Source organism: Salvelinus sp. IW2-2015, unplaced genomic scaffold, assembly GCF_002910315.2.
Source record: "Salvelinus sp. IW2-2015 unplaced genomic scaffold, ASM291031v2 Un_scaffold2974, whole genome shotgun sequence".
NCBI classification, from domain to species: domain Eukaryota; kingdom Metazoa; phylum Chordata; class Actinopteri; order Salmoniformes; family Salmonidae; genus Salvelinus; species Salvelinus sp. IW2-2015.
The window spans coordinates 106661-123080 of NW_019944269.1; the positions used below are offsets into that span (position 1 = coordinate 106661).

Sequence of the window (16420 nt, forward strand, 5' to 3'; positions counted from 1 at the left end):
CACACACACACACACACACACACACACACACACACACACACACACACACACACACACACACTCTCTCTCTCTAACACATAATGTTTTGTTGTTGAATTTTTTGCATGATCTTTTTGCATGCTAGCAGATACCCATAGACTTCCAGTCATTGTGCTAACATTAGTTAGCACTGGCTGGCGAAACTAGCTCTAACTTCCTTCATACTGGACACAGAGACATACAAATGGTATCCACAAGTTCATCTGCCACTGGGGAAGTAAATAAAGGGCCTCATTGCCAAAATCCAGAAGTATCCCTTTAATTCTCTGAAACTACGAAGGTGTTCTTCACATGAAGGCCTCCTTCATGTAAAGGCCTCGTTACATAGAGACCCTAACCAAGTATAGCTGACCACTAGGCCTCCGAGAGAGAGAGAGAGAGAGAGAGAGAGAGAATGGAATGGACCACACATTAGAAGAAGGTACAGCTAAGAGGAAATTGAGGGGATTTCTTTTGACATAGGCATTGCAAATGAAAACCTTTCTACAGTTACCTCTATTTCTTTTTCAATAAATCATTTACTCATTTCCCACTTAGCCCCCTGGGGCGGGTTGAGAGGATGCCAAGCTAGTTTCTCTTGACAGAGCCCTTGTTTATGTGACATTGACAAATTCACACAATGAAACAATCTCTGTCACATACCATGATACAACTGGGAAGCCTTGAGCTTGTAGTACGTCATTGGAAAAAATCCCAGAGCGCTGATTCATGGCCTTTTTTTACTTTTATCCTCTGAATATTTTAGGTAAGATTTGGAGTGGGGGTAAGTTGATCTTCCTGGAGATCTGCCTCAAGTGATAGTCAACCTGTATGACCAGAGCCTATATACTGTAGATTCACATCTGCTGAATCTTGTCATGTCTGTGAAGGAAATGAAATAATGGCTATAAAGCTGCCTGTGAACCCATACCAGAAGGGTTAGGTGAATAATGGCTATAAAGCTGCCTGTGAACCCATACCAGAAGGGTTAGNAGCTGCCTGTGAACCCATACCAGAAGGGTTAGGTGAATAATGGCTATAAAGCTGCCTGTGAACCCATACCAGAAGGGTTAGGTGAATAATGGCTACTGGACAGGATTTAAAGGGTCTGGTGGCGCATATACTTTGCGGTTATACTAGAGAACACATCTCAGTGCCCTTATTATGCCCTAATGGTTAAACTATCAATCCATTCATTTTCTATTTGGAAGACAACCATTTCTGCCGTGTGTTCAGCCCACCTATGGTGTGCACTGACTGTCAAACTGAACAGGAGCAACTATTTCCTTATGCCTGCGGCCATATCAAGTCAAAACTGGTAGCCATATTTGTCTTTGACCACATCCCAGGAAAACCAGCGAACTAGGGACCCCTATCATACGTTAGCTAAAAAATCTGGTCTTATCATCAGGTGAATGACAATGACAAAGAGAAGTAATCAACATTTTAAAATGAATATATTTGGAAGATTGTTCTTCATTATTTTGACCTCCCCACATTATAATTGTGTGTATGTGTATGTAAACAAAAATGTACACTACCTTTCAAAGGTTTGGGGTCACTTAGACATTTTCTTGTTTTTGAAAGAAAAGCACATTTTTTGTCCATTAAAATAACGTCAAATTGATCAGAAATGCAGTGTAGACATTGTTAATGTTGTAAATGACTATTGTAGCTGGAAACGGCTGATTTTTTAATGGAATATCTACATAGGCATACAGAGGCCCAATATCAGCAACCATCACTCCTGTGTTCCAATGGCACGCTGTGTTAGCTAATCCAAGTTTATAATTTTAAAAGGCTAATTGGTCATTAGAAAACCCTTTTGCAATGATGTTAGCACTACTGAAAACTGTTGTCCTGATTAAAGAAGCAATACAACTGGCCTTTCTTCTGAAACTCGTAAGTCTATTCTTGTTCTGAGAAATGAAGGCAATTCCATGCAAGAAATTGCCAAGAAACTGAAGATCTCATACAATGCTGTGTTCTACTCCCTTCACAGAACAGCACAAACTGTCTCTAACCAGAATAGAAAGAGTGGGAGGCCCCAGTGCACAACTGAGCAAAAGGACAAGTATATTTGAGTGTCTATTTTGAGAAACAGACGCCTCACAAGTCCTCAACTGGCAGCTTCATTAAATAGTACCCACAAAACACCAGTCTCAACATCAACAGTGAAGAGGCGACTCCGAGATGCTGGCCTTGGCAGAGTTCCTCTGTCCAGTGTCTGTGTTCTTTTGCCCATCTTAATCTTTTATTTTTATTGGCCAGTCTGAGATATGGCTTTTTCTTTGCAACTCTGCCTAGAAGGCCAGTATCCCGGAGTCGCCTCTTCACTGTTGACGTTGAGACTGGTGTTTTGCGGGTACTATTTAATGAAGCTGCCAGTTGAGGACTTGTGAGGCGTCTGTTTCTCAAAATAGACACTCTAATATACTTGTCCTTTTGCTCAGTTGTACACTGGGCCTCCCCTCTTCTTTCTATTCTGGTTAGAGCCAGGTTGCGCTGTTTTGTGAAGGGAGTAGTACACAGCGTTGTACAAGATCTTCAGTTTTATGGAAATTTCTTGCATGGAATTGCCTTCATTTCTCAGAACAAGAATAGACTGACGAGTTTCAGAAGAAAGTTATTTGTATCTAGCCATTTTGAGCTTGTAATCGAACCCACAAATGCTGATGTTCCAGATACTCAACTAGTCTAAAGAAGGCCAGTTGTATTGCTTCTTTAATCAGGACAACAGTTTTCAGCTGTGCTAACATCATTATAAAAGGGTTTCCTAATGATCAATTAGCCTTTTAAAATGATAAACTTGGATTAGCTAACACAATGTGCCATTGGAACACAGGAGTGATGGTTGCTGATAATGGGCCTCTGTACGCCTATGTAGATATTCAATTAAAAATCAACTGTTTCCAGCTACAATAGTCATTTACAACATTAACTATGTCTATACTGTTTTTCTGATCAATTTGATGTTGTTTTAAAGTACAAAAAACTTGCATTTCTTTCAAAAACAAAAATGTCTAAATGACCCCAAACTTTTGAACGGTAGTGTATGTCCAAGTCAAGAAAGTTGATCAGCAGCCAGAGGCACTTGCCGCACTGGTCAACTATTAGTGGGGGGATTTTTCAAAACCTATGTCAGATAATCCTGAGTGGTGCAGCGGTCTAAGGCACTGCAACTCAGTGCTCAAGGTCTCACTACAGAGCTTGGTTCGATTCCAGGCTGTATCAAAACCGGCCGTGATTGGGAGTTCCATAGGGCAGTGCACAATTGGCCCAGCATCATCTGGGTTAGGGTTTGGTTACTTAAATAAAGGTTAAATAAAATACTCCAATGAGTGTTATTGGTTCAATGTTAGGAGTTGAGAAATAATGTTGCCATCATTAGAATAAATATATTCTCCTCCTTTCTTCTGTAAGTATGTAATTCAAAATGAGTTTATTCTGTATTCCAGCAATATTCATAAAAACATACTTTATATATTTGCAGCCCCCCTGCAGTACCTCTGGGGTCCCCTAGGGGCCGCGGACCCTCGGTTGAATACCCCTGGGTTAGGAACCAACACCAATTAATGTTACATCGTCTGGCACTGGAGGTTGTTTTGCAAAAGGCACAGATGTATTAGGATTTTTTCCCCCGCTTGGGACCTTTCCACAACGCTGGTTGATGCATGTCACACTATGGCCTGTTGCCTAAAGCCCCAGGGCCAGCGTACACAGAGAGTTGCAGGGATTCGTTGGCGTTTGTCACGAACACCTACGCCATAGCATTTTGAAGGTAGAGAGTCAAACAGGTAATATGTGCCATAGTTAAATAAGAAAAAAACTAAACAAGGTCATTTGAGTTCAAAACTCAGCATAAGACAACAAACCTAGGGTTTAAATGTTCCAGGCTCAACAAAGAAATGAGGACCACAACAAAATTAACGTTCAAAGAAATGAGGACCACAATAAAATTAACGTTCAAAGAAATTAGGACCACAACAAAATTAACGTTCAAAGAAATGAGGACCACAACAAAATGAACGTTCAAAGAAATGAGGACCACAACAAAATGAACGTTCAAAGAAATGAGGACCACAACAAAATGAAGGTTCAAAGAAATGAGGACCACAACAAAATGAAGGTTCAAAGAAATGCCATAATCAACATGAGAGAACAAGATGAGGGATCAAACTCTACAAAACAAAAAGGTCAGGGTTCATTCGGAAGCAATACTGGAGAAGACAACAGGGTTAGTAATGACTCCATTGCTTTCCTTTGCAGCTGTATCTATTCTGTTTGGACTGAAAGTGTTGCTGTATTTCACCTGCGACTATCTTTCCCATGAAAAATAGAAGACATGAAATGATTATCATATTTCATCACTTTTGTGATGAACGCCAGCCAGGACCCATTTCTTATGCTTTTAATCTCCCATCCATTGAATCGGTGATATCGGAGGGGATCCGAGCCAAGCAGATTGCTGTAGTTACTTCAGAGGTGATGTACTCCTCACTCTATGCCAAGGGAGAGGTCATTGAGTCGTCTGTGCTTATTCATTTGTCTGGTCATATTTTCATTTACATCTCTGAATAATAATTTCCCTCTGTGGTCCCAGGGAGGCTAAACATTTACACTGAGTGTACAAAACATTAAGTACTCCTTCCTAATATTGAGTTGTGCCCCCCCCGCCCTCAGAACAGCCTGAATTCGCCGGGGCATGGACTCTACAAGGCGTTGAAAGCGTTCCACAGGGATGCTGGCCCATGTTGAGTCCAATGCTTCCCACAGTTGTGTCAAGTTGGCTGGATGTCCTTTGGGTGATGGACCATTCTTGATACACAGGGGAAACTGTTGAGCGTGAAAACCCCAGCAGTGTTGCAGTTCTTGACTCAAACCGGTGCGCCTGGCACCTACTACCATACCCCGTTCAAAGGCTGTTCAGTCTTTTGTCTTGCCCATTCACCCTCTGAATGGCACACATACACAATCTATGTCTCAATTGTCTCAAGGCTTAAAGAATCCTTATTTAACCTGCCTTCTCCCCTTCATCTACACTGATTGAAGTGATTTAACATGTGACATCAATAAGGGATCATGTCTTTCACCTGGATTCACCTGATCAGTCCATGTCATGGAAAGAACAGGTGTTCATAACGTTTTGTACACTCAGTGTATATAATTGGGACAATGAGACAATCAAACACCAAGTCCAGCAATTTCTCTAATCCAACATAAATGTGGCTAAATATAAGCGCATGATTCTCCCACGTTGGTACTGTAAAGAACATTTCTGTCTACAATGCTCAGACTTTACTGAGTATGCCACAAAAGGACAATATAAATATGAAGAGTGTCTGTGAAGTAAATTACACAGGGTTCTCACAGATTAATCATTACCACTATCAGCCATGTGCTTTCAATCAGTGACTGGTAAAGGATACTCACACTGAAACCCTTACCTCCATAGTAATTACCATTCAATGAATCATTCATTAAGAGCACATGATGGCCTTACTCCATTATGGGGTCATAAGTCCCCAACCACATGACAAGAGACCACGTCATAATGACAGACCTGACTGAGACCTGATTTGATTGGTAAGCGATGACTGCATACCGTAAACCTTCAAGAATGTTATAAAGTAACATGAAAACAATGGCCGATTGTCTGAGGGAAGCTGTGGCATTCAGCTTTACCTCCATCGTATCATTTTCAACTCATGATTTTACCCTCAATTATTATCCGTTGCAAATTTTGCTAGAAAGAAGATTACGAAAATAGCTATAACAGAAAATGATCCTTCTGGTGCGTCAACAGAGATTTTGAGCCAAAGGACCACACCACGACCAGCCTAATCTGTCTGATGTAATTATGCCTGGTTCAAAATGTCATTACATTCGCTGAGTGCTAGCGGCCTTGTTGTCTGAGGCGAAGAGGCAAGTTTGGGAGTCTCATGATAAACACATGAGTCTTTGAAGTGCTAATCTTATTGTCTAAGGTCTATTACCATGACAGGTATATGGGAGGCCTCTGTCTGTCTGTCTGTCTGTCTGTCTGTCTGTCTGTCTGTCTGTCTGTCTGTCTGTCTGTCTGTCTGTCTGTCTGTCTGTCTGTCTGTCTGTTTGTCTGTCTGTCTGTCTGTCTGTCTGTCTGTCTGTCTGTCTGTCTGTCTGTCTGTCTGTCTGTCACAAGCCACAATAGAAACTAGGGCTGGGAATTACCAGGGACCTCACAATACAATATTATTACGATACTTAGGTGCCAATACGATATGTACTGTGATTCTCACGATTCTATATGTATTTGCAAATCGATACTGCCAACCATATATCTGCTGCAGAGGGACCAGAGAGAGCCATGAGAAAACGAGTTTTGATCAGTCATGGAAATAAAAGTGTTGAAAACAAATACCCTATTCAGTCGCACTATTTAAAAAGAAGATGGAGAACAAGCTAAGGAAAAATACTGGAGATTTGGTGCAGGTACAGCCAACTAGCGCATAAATAATATTGCGATATTGTCGATACGACATGATAATATATCGTCCAAAATAATATCAAGATATGTAACTATATTGATGTTTTCCCCCCATCACTAATAGAAACCCACATAGATCAACTCTTTGAAAACCTCTCCAGTGTCACTACAGCTACAATGGCTGCGTGTACCAATTTAGCGCATAATAACAGTGCATAATATATGTTCAATAATCGTGAGTATKTGTACGTTTGTGTCTGTGTGTACAATGTGACTGACGTCAAAGAGCTCAGTGATTACGGCAGATGAGGATGGGCGTTGTGCTGTGCAGCGTGTCTCCACTTGCCAAATCCCTTTTATACAGTCACCAGTGTTCGCTCTGAAAAGGTTAGCTATATTTTCAGTGTGGTGAGAGAGGGTAGGAGAACCTGGTGCTGAGAAAGGACAAATCTTTCCTCTCGCTGCTCTTTGTTAGGAGGTGGGGTGGAGCTGGGGGTTGTAGAGTAGTGTGGGGGGTCCATAAACTAGGATGGGAAAGCTAAAAACACTCTAGAACCATGTTGGGACAAGGAGAGTGGGGAGAGTGGAGAGAGTGGAGAGAGTGGAGAGAGTGGAGAGAGTGGTAAGAGTGAGGAGAGTCAGGAGAGCTGTATTCTAGCAAGTGAATTGTCTCTGGTACAAAAACCAAAACCAACACATAATTGAACTATTATTTGAAAAAGACAGCAAATAACTTACTGTAGAATGCTTTTCAATACAGTGGCCATGTCCAAATACCCATACTAGTGTACTACATACTTAAACTGCATACTCATTTTGGTGTTTGGTCTAGTAGAATTCACTTGTCTTTTTAGCTGATAATCAGATAAATTGACCCGCTGTACCAAAATGAACGAATGGCGTGAGTCAACGCAATCGCGCATTAGATGATGCATTCAGAGTACAATCATTTTTTGGGATCACAAACTAAAAAACATTTTTGGGGAATACTATTTAGTACACTAGTAGTGGACACTGTCAGACTGTTTTGTATGCTGCATCTCTGCTGGCCTAAATTATAAGGCAAACTTTAGCCTAATGTGTTAGACTGAAATTGTTAAAGGTCCAATGCAGCTGTTTTTTTWWATCTCAATATGAAATAATTTCTGGGTAACAATTAACTGTGATTGTTTTTAATTAAAATTATACAAATAAACATTCTCACAGTTTATACAAATAAAGTTTATACAAATAAAATTTCTCAAGCAATTTTGCTAGGACTGTCTGGGACTGGTCTGAGTGGGGAGGGGAAAACCTGTGAGTCTACTGACTAATTCAATTGGTGATGTCACCAGGCAGGCCAAAACTCCACCCACCAAAACACGATGACATTTCTTTTCAAAAAGTTCTTACACTAAAACAGCATTATAATAATTTTCACAATATTATACCAACCTCATAGTGTGGAAATATATATAAAACACAGGAAAATCACATTATTGGGCCTTTATCTTTGACCACTTGAAAATAGCGTATTGGTTCAAATGTGTTTACAACAGTCAAAATAAACTCTGACTATCCTGAATCCTGTCCAGAGAAACTAATTTCTGAATGTTCAGTTAAAACACACCACTGACAAAACAACACATGCTGCTCTCAGAACAGTCCAAGACATGTTGACTTCCTGAAGTCGTTCACTTAGCCCCTCAAGACGATAAGGCGCAGGATATGTCTGTCTGACGGCCACCTCGGGGGAACATACTATCCTAATCTCTTCTCTCCACGCGGCAAAAACAAAACGAGTCACACACAGGGCCTAGAACACAGCAGAGAAAACAGTGCCAATACGCTACAGTAATCTCATTATCTCATTAGTGCACATTATATCAGCCTGCTTTGCTCACACGTGTTCAGCCAGAACACAGATGATTAGCAACGACAACACTATTCATTAGGAGGGTTGGAACATGTTGATGGGTGGAGAAGTGCGGTTCACATAAGGTGAAAGTGTTATTCATGGGCAATGCCAAGTAGGTTTGGAAATCTCACCAGCTATTCTGGATAGTGTAAGAGTATTTTTTGGTTCTTTCTGTTTCTTATATACAAGAGTAACTTTAAAAGTCATCCACATTTTAGAGCTTGGTACTGTGGTAAAGCAGTGGTTCAGTTTTCACATGCTGTGAAAAATCATCATTTTGATCGACAAATTGTGAATGTTAGATATAAGATATTATAAATTAGGCACCAAACTCCAGTATCCTCCACTATGCTTCAGAAACCCAAAGGTCACCGTCTATGAGGTGTTTTCCATATCTATCACAAAGCTATTCACACTCGAAAGAAACCCCTGTGCATCTCTGTTTTGGTGAATCTCTTTTTTTTGTSCTATGAAGTAACAGAACAATTGTGAAAAGCCTCCTCTCAGGAGACAACAGCAAATTATTTTCCTGACAGATGGAAAAAAAATAGACAGGCTCACCAAACCTATGATTTTTGAGCGGGCCGAGTTAGCTGCTAAATACACGCCTGTGGTCTCTACGCAGATCTTAAATTTAAGATTGACTCAGTGAGTGTATGAAAATAACAACAAGCTCTCACAGTCTCACTGCAGAATTAGACGTTCATCCACATTCTCCAAACGTCAGATTTTTAAGTTACGGGTTCAGTTTAGTCACTCATTCTGAATGGTTAAGGTAAGGGTTAGGGTTGGAATAGGGTTAAAACATACGTTTAGTCACTCATTCTGACATGGTTAAGGTAAGGGTAAGGTTGGAATGGGTTAAACATGACGTTTAGTCACTCATTCTGAATGGTTAAGGTAAGGGTTAAGGGTTGGAATAGGGTTAAAACATGAAGTTTAGTCACTCATTCTGAGTGGTTAAGGTAAGGGTTAAAGGTTGGAATAGGGGTTAAAACATGAGTTTAGCACTCATTCTGAGATGGTTAAGGTAAGGGTTAAGGTTGGGATAGGGTTAAAAACATGAGTTTAGCACTCTTCTGATGGTTAAGGTAAGGGTTAAAGGTGTTGGAATAGGGTTAAAACATGAAGTTTAGTCACTCATTCTGGGTGGTTAAGGTAAGGGTTAACGTTTGAATAGGGTTAAACATGATGTTAGCACTCATTCCTTGCTGGTTTAAGGTAAGGGTTAAAGGTTGGAATAGGGTTAAAAACATGAGTTTAGTCACTCATTCTGAGTGGTTAAGGTATAGGTTAAGGTTTGGAATAGGGTTAAAACAAGTGAAGTTTAGTCACTCATTCTGAGTGGTTAAGGTAAGGGTTAAGGTTTGGGATAGGGTTAAAACCCCACGACTGGGATCGAACACGCAACCTTCTGATCCAGAATCATGTGATTACGCTCATCCACCGCCCATGTCTACAACCCAAGCCTACTTGATGGTAATAGCGCTCACTGTTGCCCCTAGTGACCGGTTTTGAAGCCRTTTACCGACGTCCTCAGGACATGGCTAGACTTCCATTTTTGACGTCAATCTYGAATGACCTGGCTGGAAAATAAGCAGGGCCAATTGCCTAGAAGGAGGAGGTATTTATTGTCATTGGAGCTGGCAAAAACATTAACTGTCTCTCTCTGTGCCTCTCCCTTCGATGACATGTCTATTTGCTTAGCTGCTTTAGGAGATTAGTTATACATTCTTTCTTTTACTTTAAAGTGGTACAACACTATGTGTTTGTGACGTTGCTGTCATATGATAATTGCGGGGTGCTTGATGGGAGAGTTGTCAGTGTGTCGGTCTATTCATTTACATTTTAGTAATTTTGCAGACATTCTTATCCAGAGCAACTTACAGTATTCATTACTGTAAACTTGAGCTATAGCTATATTGTGTGTGTGTGTGTACCCACAACACACAAACACACCTCAACCCCACACAGGACGATACTGTAACAACCTGTCCTAGACACACAGCACCTTCACACACACACACACGGGACACGACACACACATCACACACGATACTGTAGCTGTAACACACACACTAACACACACACACACATCACACACCACGTGACTACACACACGCAACAGCACACTGCACACGACAGACACAGAACACACACACACATCCGGACAGACACCACACACTACACAACACACATACACAGAGAGATACTGGTAGCTGTCGAGAACACCATACAGCGCAGGGATCACACAACACACACGAGGCATCGAGAGAGAGCACTCAGAGTGTATATATTCATGAGAGGGATCTTGTGGAGTAGCATGAGGAGAGATGAGATGTGATGTATGTGAGTAAGTAATGACTAGTACAGCGTAATAACACGAGACAGAAGAACGAGTGCCACACGCACACACGAATATTTTATATTATTATTCTTGCCACACATGGAGCGTGAGTATGAGTAGGAGCATATGAGTAGACACTACAGGCACAAGGACCATCACAGAGAGACTGTCCCAAACACGTGTAGGAAAGCGGGTAGACTCTGTCAGACAGATACAGATGTAGGTATATCAGCAGAGACTGATGATGGGAGAGACGTGGGGGGGTGATCCGTCAGATGGCACGGTAGAGGATTAGGCCTGTGTGGCGATCGCCACTAGGCGTGCATGAGTGATCGGCGACACCACACACAGAGATACGGGATACGCCTGTCAAGCCGACGAGGATTGCCGCACACAGACACACACTGTAGGGCCACGGGTCCTCCCATGGCTTACGTGACACGCGCACGGCGAGGAGAGAAGAGGGTGCACACCGGTTGGTGCGCAACGAACCGAGATACTCTAACTGGATACCAGTGGGGGATGGCCAGTGAAACTTGTTGTCGGGCCTGCTGAGATAATATGAGCCGGTGTTGGAATCGACCATGAACTAGTCTGATGACGCCTGACCAGCAAGATAGGATAGTCTTACCACGACCTAAGAGGCGGGCAAGGGTACTGCACGCTGGACTGACGTTAGGCATTGTGGCGCGAGTGGTGCAGTTAGTCCTGGCGGCTTGAACGACTGAGGAATGGGACCTTTTCAGTCAGCGTGTGGGTGCGTCGGTAGTAGATCTTACGAGTGCAATACCCGCACCCGATGTGTACGGTAAAGATGTGAGTTGGGTAGATACGGAGGGCTATTTCCTCGTGAATAGTTGGCGGCTGCAACTCACATACTGGACTGGATGAGGTCGGTGGTAGGACAGCAGGAGATGGATTGACGAACGGAGGATGCGCGGAAGCCTGAACGGTGCGGAGAGCTCGTGTGGCCAAGGGGGGGCGATCGGTTACCCTATGCTCCAGCTGGAAGAGAGCTATGGTCGGAGTTGCAGGCGGCAGGGCGAGATCAGAGTCTGTGACGGCTGAGAGCAGGTTTACGTGCTGCTATAGTGTGGTTCCAACCTCAGTTGCGTCGAAAGGTCGGCGCACGACATTGGAAAATCAGGTGGATGCACTTGTCAATAATCCAATAAATAACATACTTAGCGGCTAGCTATCGGGATCCGCAGGTTTGGATGTCGCGCGGGAAGAGGGACGGGAGAGGTTAAGATGACGTGGTGTGTCTGAATGGCTGAGCCGTTGATGAGACGGACGGTTGGCGAGTTGGCGTTGGGTGAGTGTTAGTACGATGTGCGGAGCGTCATTGGTGGTGATGTTGGCAGAGCTCGGGTGTAGGTGTGGTGAGCTTCTGGGCTGGAACAGGACTCGGCAGTTACTGAATCTTGGACAGGTCAGGGGCAGTCGATTCGGGGTTCAGGAGCGAATGTATGATGAGTGTTAGCAGTGCTTCATGATGATCCCCGGAGGAAAAGCGCGAGCCGAAGTGGAGATACTTTCTTTGCGGGGGAGTGTATAGGTGAGGTGGAGTGGAACCGTGACTCATGTGGATGGAGGACAGAACACTCTGTATCTACCGAGAGTGTACGGGGACGGGACCGTTGGTTCGTCAAAACAACAAGATGGGCGGGGATTGCGAGTGGGTTAGGTCTATCCGCAGCTGAAAAGGGTCGTCAGAGGTAACGCGTCCGAGCGGGGTCGGATGCGGCACGAATGAGATGGCCGGTATGTCAGTGCGGTATGAGCGCACTTACACAGTAGCCTACAACGGCGAGAGAGGCATGCGTCTAGGCGACGGAGGCTATGGAATGTAGCCACAGTCGTTCCGTATTACGTACAGTTGGCGCCAATTGGATGATAAGTTTACTTAGTGAGGGACACACATACTAGGACTACAGGGAGAATGATCCTGGACCCTGGCTGACCAATCCCAACACACACACCACAGAACAGAGATACTGGTACCCTGGTCCAAACTACACACCACACACACACGCACCCCGGCAACACACAGTCACACGACGACACACACACACACATATGCACGCGACAACCGGACACACACACACACAACCACACCAACGACGACTATCATCCCCACAGCCAAGCCAACCCACAACAATGGTACGTACTGGTCCACAACCTGGGTCACGTCGTGGACGGGACACACATCCTACAGGCACAGCAGCGATACGTCGTCAGAGCCAACACACACACACAGCACACCACTACACACACACACACACAATATAGCTATAGCTCAAGTTTACAGTAATGAATACTGTAAGTTGCTCTGGATAGAATACAAAATTACTAAATGTAAATGAATAGACCGACACATGAACTCTCCCACAAGCACCCCGCAATTATCATATGACAGCAACGTCACAAACACATAGTGTTGTAACCACTTTAAAGTAAAAGAAAGAATGTAACTAATCTCCTAAGCAGCTAAGCAAATAGACATGTCATCGAGAGGAGAGGCACAGAGAGAGACAGTTAATGTTTTTGCCACCTCCAATGACATAATCACTCTCCTCTCTAGGCATTGGCCCTGCTTATTTTCCAGCCAGGTCATTCAGATTGACGCTAAAAATGGAAGTCTAGCCATGTCCTGAGGACGTCGGTAAAGGTCTCAAAACCGGTCACTAGGGGCAACAGTGGAGCGCTATTACCATCAAGTAGGCTTGGTTGTAGACATGGGCGGTGGATGAGCGTAATCACATGATTCTGGATCAGAAGGTTGCGTGTTCGATCCCAGTCGTGGGGTTTTAACCCTATCGCAACGAGCGGCTTAACCCTTCCTTAACCACTCAGAATGAGTGACTAACTTGCATGTTTTACCACTATTCCAACCTTTAACGCCTTAACCCTTACCTTAACCACTCAGGAATGAGTGTCTAAACTTCAGGTTTAACCTATCCCAAGCTTAACCCTTACCTTAACCCCCTAGAATGAGTGACTAAACTTCATGTTTTAACCCTATTCCAACCTTTAACCTTTAACCCTTACCTTAACCACTCAGAATGAGTGTCTAAACTTCATGTTTAACCCGTATCCAAACCTTAACCTTACCTTAAACATCTCAGAATGAGTGTCTAAACTGTCATGTTTTAACCCTATTCCACCTTTAACCCTTACCTTAACCATCAGAAGAGTGACTAAACGTCATGTTTTAACCCTAGATTCCAACCTTTACCCTTTACCTTAACCATTCAGAATGAGTGACTAAACTGAACGTAACTTAAAAATCTGACGTTTGGAAGAATGTTGGATGAACGTTCATTCTGCAGTGAGACTTGTGAGAGCTTGTTGTTATTTTTCATACACTCACTGAGTCAATCTAAATTTAAGATCTGCGTAGAGACCCAGCGTGTCATTTCTAGCAGCTAACGTCGGACCCGCTCAAAAATACAATAGTTTGCACGTGAGCCGCTGTATATTTTTTCATCTGTCAGGAATAATTGTGTTGTTCTCCTGAGAGAGCGTTTTTCGATCAGATTGTTTGTTACGTATCAAATAGACAAACAAAGAAAAAGAGATTTCACCAAAACATGAGATGCGACAGGGTGTTCTTCGAGTGTGCGAAATTTGTGATAGATATGGAAAACCCTCATAGACCGGTGACTCTTTGTGTTTCTGAAGCATAGTGGAGGATACTGGAGTTTGTGTCCTAATTTATAAATCTTATATCTAGACATTCACAATTTGGTCGGTGTCAAAATGATGATCTTTTTTCACTAGCAATGGTGAAACACTGAACACTGTTTAACCACGAAGCCGAGAGCCTAAGAGATTGGAGGGACTGTTGAAGAGTAGGAGCGCTGTGTATATAGAGAAGCAGAAAGACCCAGAAAAGATATCTTGACCTATCCAGGATGAGCTGGGTGAGAGTTTCGCATACCTACTTGGCATTGCGCCATGAGAAGTGAACGAACGTGACATCCTGAAATTGAAGACGGCCCTTCGGTCGGCGAGCGCCTCAGTCAGCGATGGTGATGCAGTGACCGCTCTAGATCGAATGAGTGGTGTGCTTGCTATGCGATCGTGTGTTCTGGCTGAAGCAGTGTGAGCAAGGCAGGCTGATATAAGTGTGGACTAAGAGGAGAAAAGCGGTAGCATTTTCTTTTTTCTGGCTCCGCCGGGCGGGCCGGGCGTGGGTGGGGGGGGGCGGGGGGGGGCGCGGGGGGGGGCGGGGGGGGCCGGCGAGCGGCTGCGCTGCTGCGTGTGTGGTGTGAGGGCGTGGGTGTGGTGAGCGTGTTGTGTGTGTTGGCGGCGGGTGCGTGGAGGGTGAGATAGGTGGAGTGTGAGGGAGTTAAGGATGGTTGAGTGGGTGTGCCGCCGGAGGTGTCAGTGCGAGGGGTGACGGAGACATAGGTCGGCTTCGCGGCTTAGTCTGTGGTCCTTGGAGGGGGGTAAGGTGAGGGCGACTGTCAGGTGAAGGTGCAAGCGATGTGCTCGTGTGGACTGGTTTTCTGAGGAGCAGGCAGTGTGTTGTCTTTGTCAGTGTTGGTGGTTGGAAGCTTGAAGCGGTGGAAGAGTGAGTTGGGTTCTCGACAGAGGGGAGAGAGGTGTAGGAGTTTAGTTTGTGGGAGGGCGGTCGTGTGAAAGCAGCAGTTTGGAAGCCAGTACGGGCTATTGTTCAGTGGGCAGAGATTAATTATGTGGCCTGCTATATTATTATATTTTCCCTGTGTTTTATATTTATTGATCCACAATATGCAGGTGGTATAATATTGTGAAAATTATATAATGCTGGTTTTAGTGGTAAGAATTTTTGAAAGAAATGTCATCGTGTTTGGTGGGTGGATTTTGCGGCTGCCTTGGTGACCATCACCCAATTGAATTAGTTCAGTAGACTCACAGGTTTTCCCCTCCTCCACTCAGACCAGTCCCAGACAGTCTAGCCAAGAATTGCTTGAGACTAATTTTCATTTGTTATGAACTTTATTTGATATAAACTGTTGAGAATGTGTTTATTTATAATTATCTAATTAAACAATCACAGTTAATTGTACCCAGAAATTATTTCATTTGAGATTAAAAAAACAGCGCATTGGACTTTAACCAATTTCAGTCTAACACATTAGGCTCAAATTGTCTTATAATTTTAGTGCCCAGAGATGCCAGCATACAAAACAGTCACTGACGAGTGTCCACTAATAGTGTACTAAATGTATTCCCAAAAATGTTTTTTAGTTGTGTGACCAAAAAATTATTGTACTTCTGAATGCATTCATCTAATGCGCGATTGCGTTGACTTCACGCCATTCGTTTCAATTTGGTACAGCGGGTCAATTTATCTACGATTATTCAGCTAAAAGACAAAGTGAGAATTCTACTAGACCAAAACACCAAAGTTGAGTATGCAGTTAAGTATGTAGTACTACTATATATGGTATTTGGACATTGGCCACTGTATGAAAAGCATTCTTAAGTAAGTATCTTGCTGTCTTTTTTTTCCCAAAAGAATAGTTTCAATTTTATGTGTTTGGTTTTGGTTCTTTGTACCAGAGACAATTCACTTGCTAGAATAACAGCTCTTCCTGACTCCTCCTCACTCTTAACTTCTCCTCTCGCCGTCTCTCCACCTCTCCCACCACTCTCTTGTCCCAAGCATGGTTCTTAGAGTGTTTTTAGCTTTCCTCATCCT

The 16420-nt window shown here is 43.3% G+C and overlaps 1 protein-coding gene across 1 annotated transcript in view; it reads right to left on the reverse strand.

The window, feature by feature from the left end:
* The window catches only part of LOC112075083 (3',5'-cyclic-AMP phosphodiesterase 4D), a gene marked incomplete at its 3' end in the record, with an annotated part of 109195 nt that overhangs the window by 88369 nt on the left and 4406 nt on the right, over positions 1-16420 (reverse strand). The gene's annotated exons all lie outside the window — the stretch shown is intronic.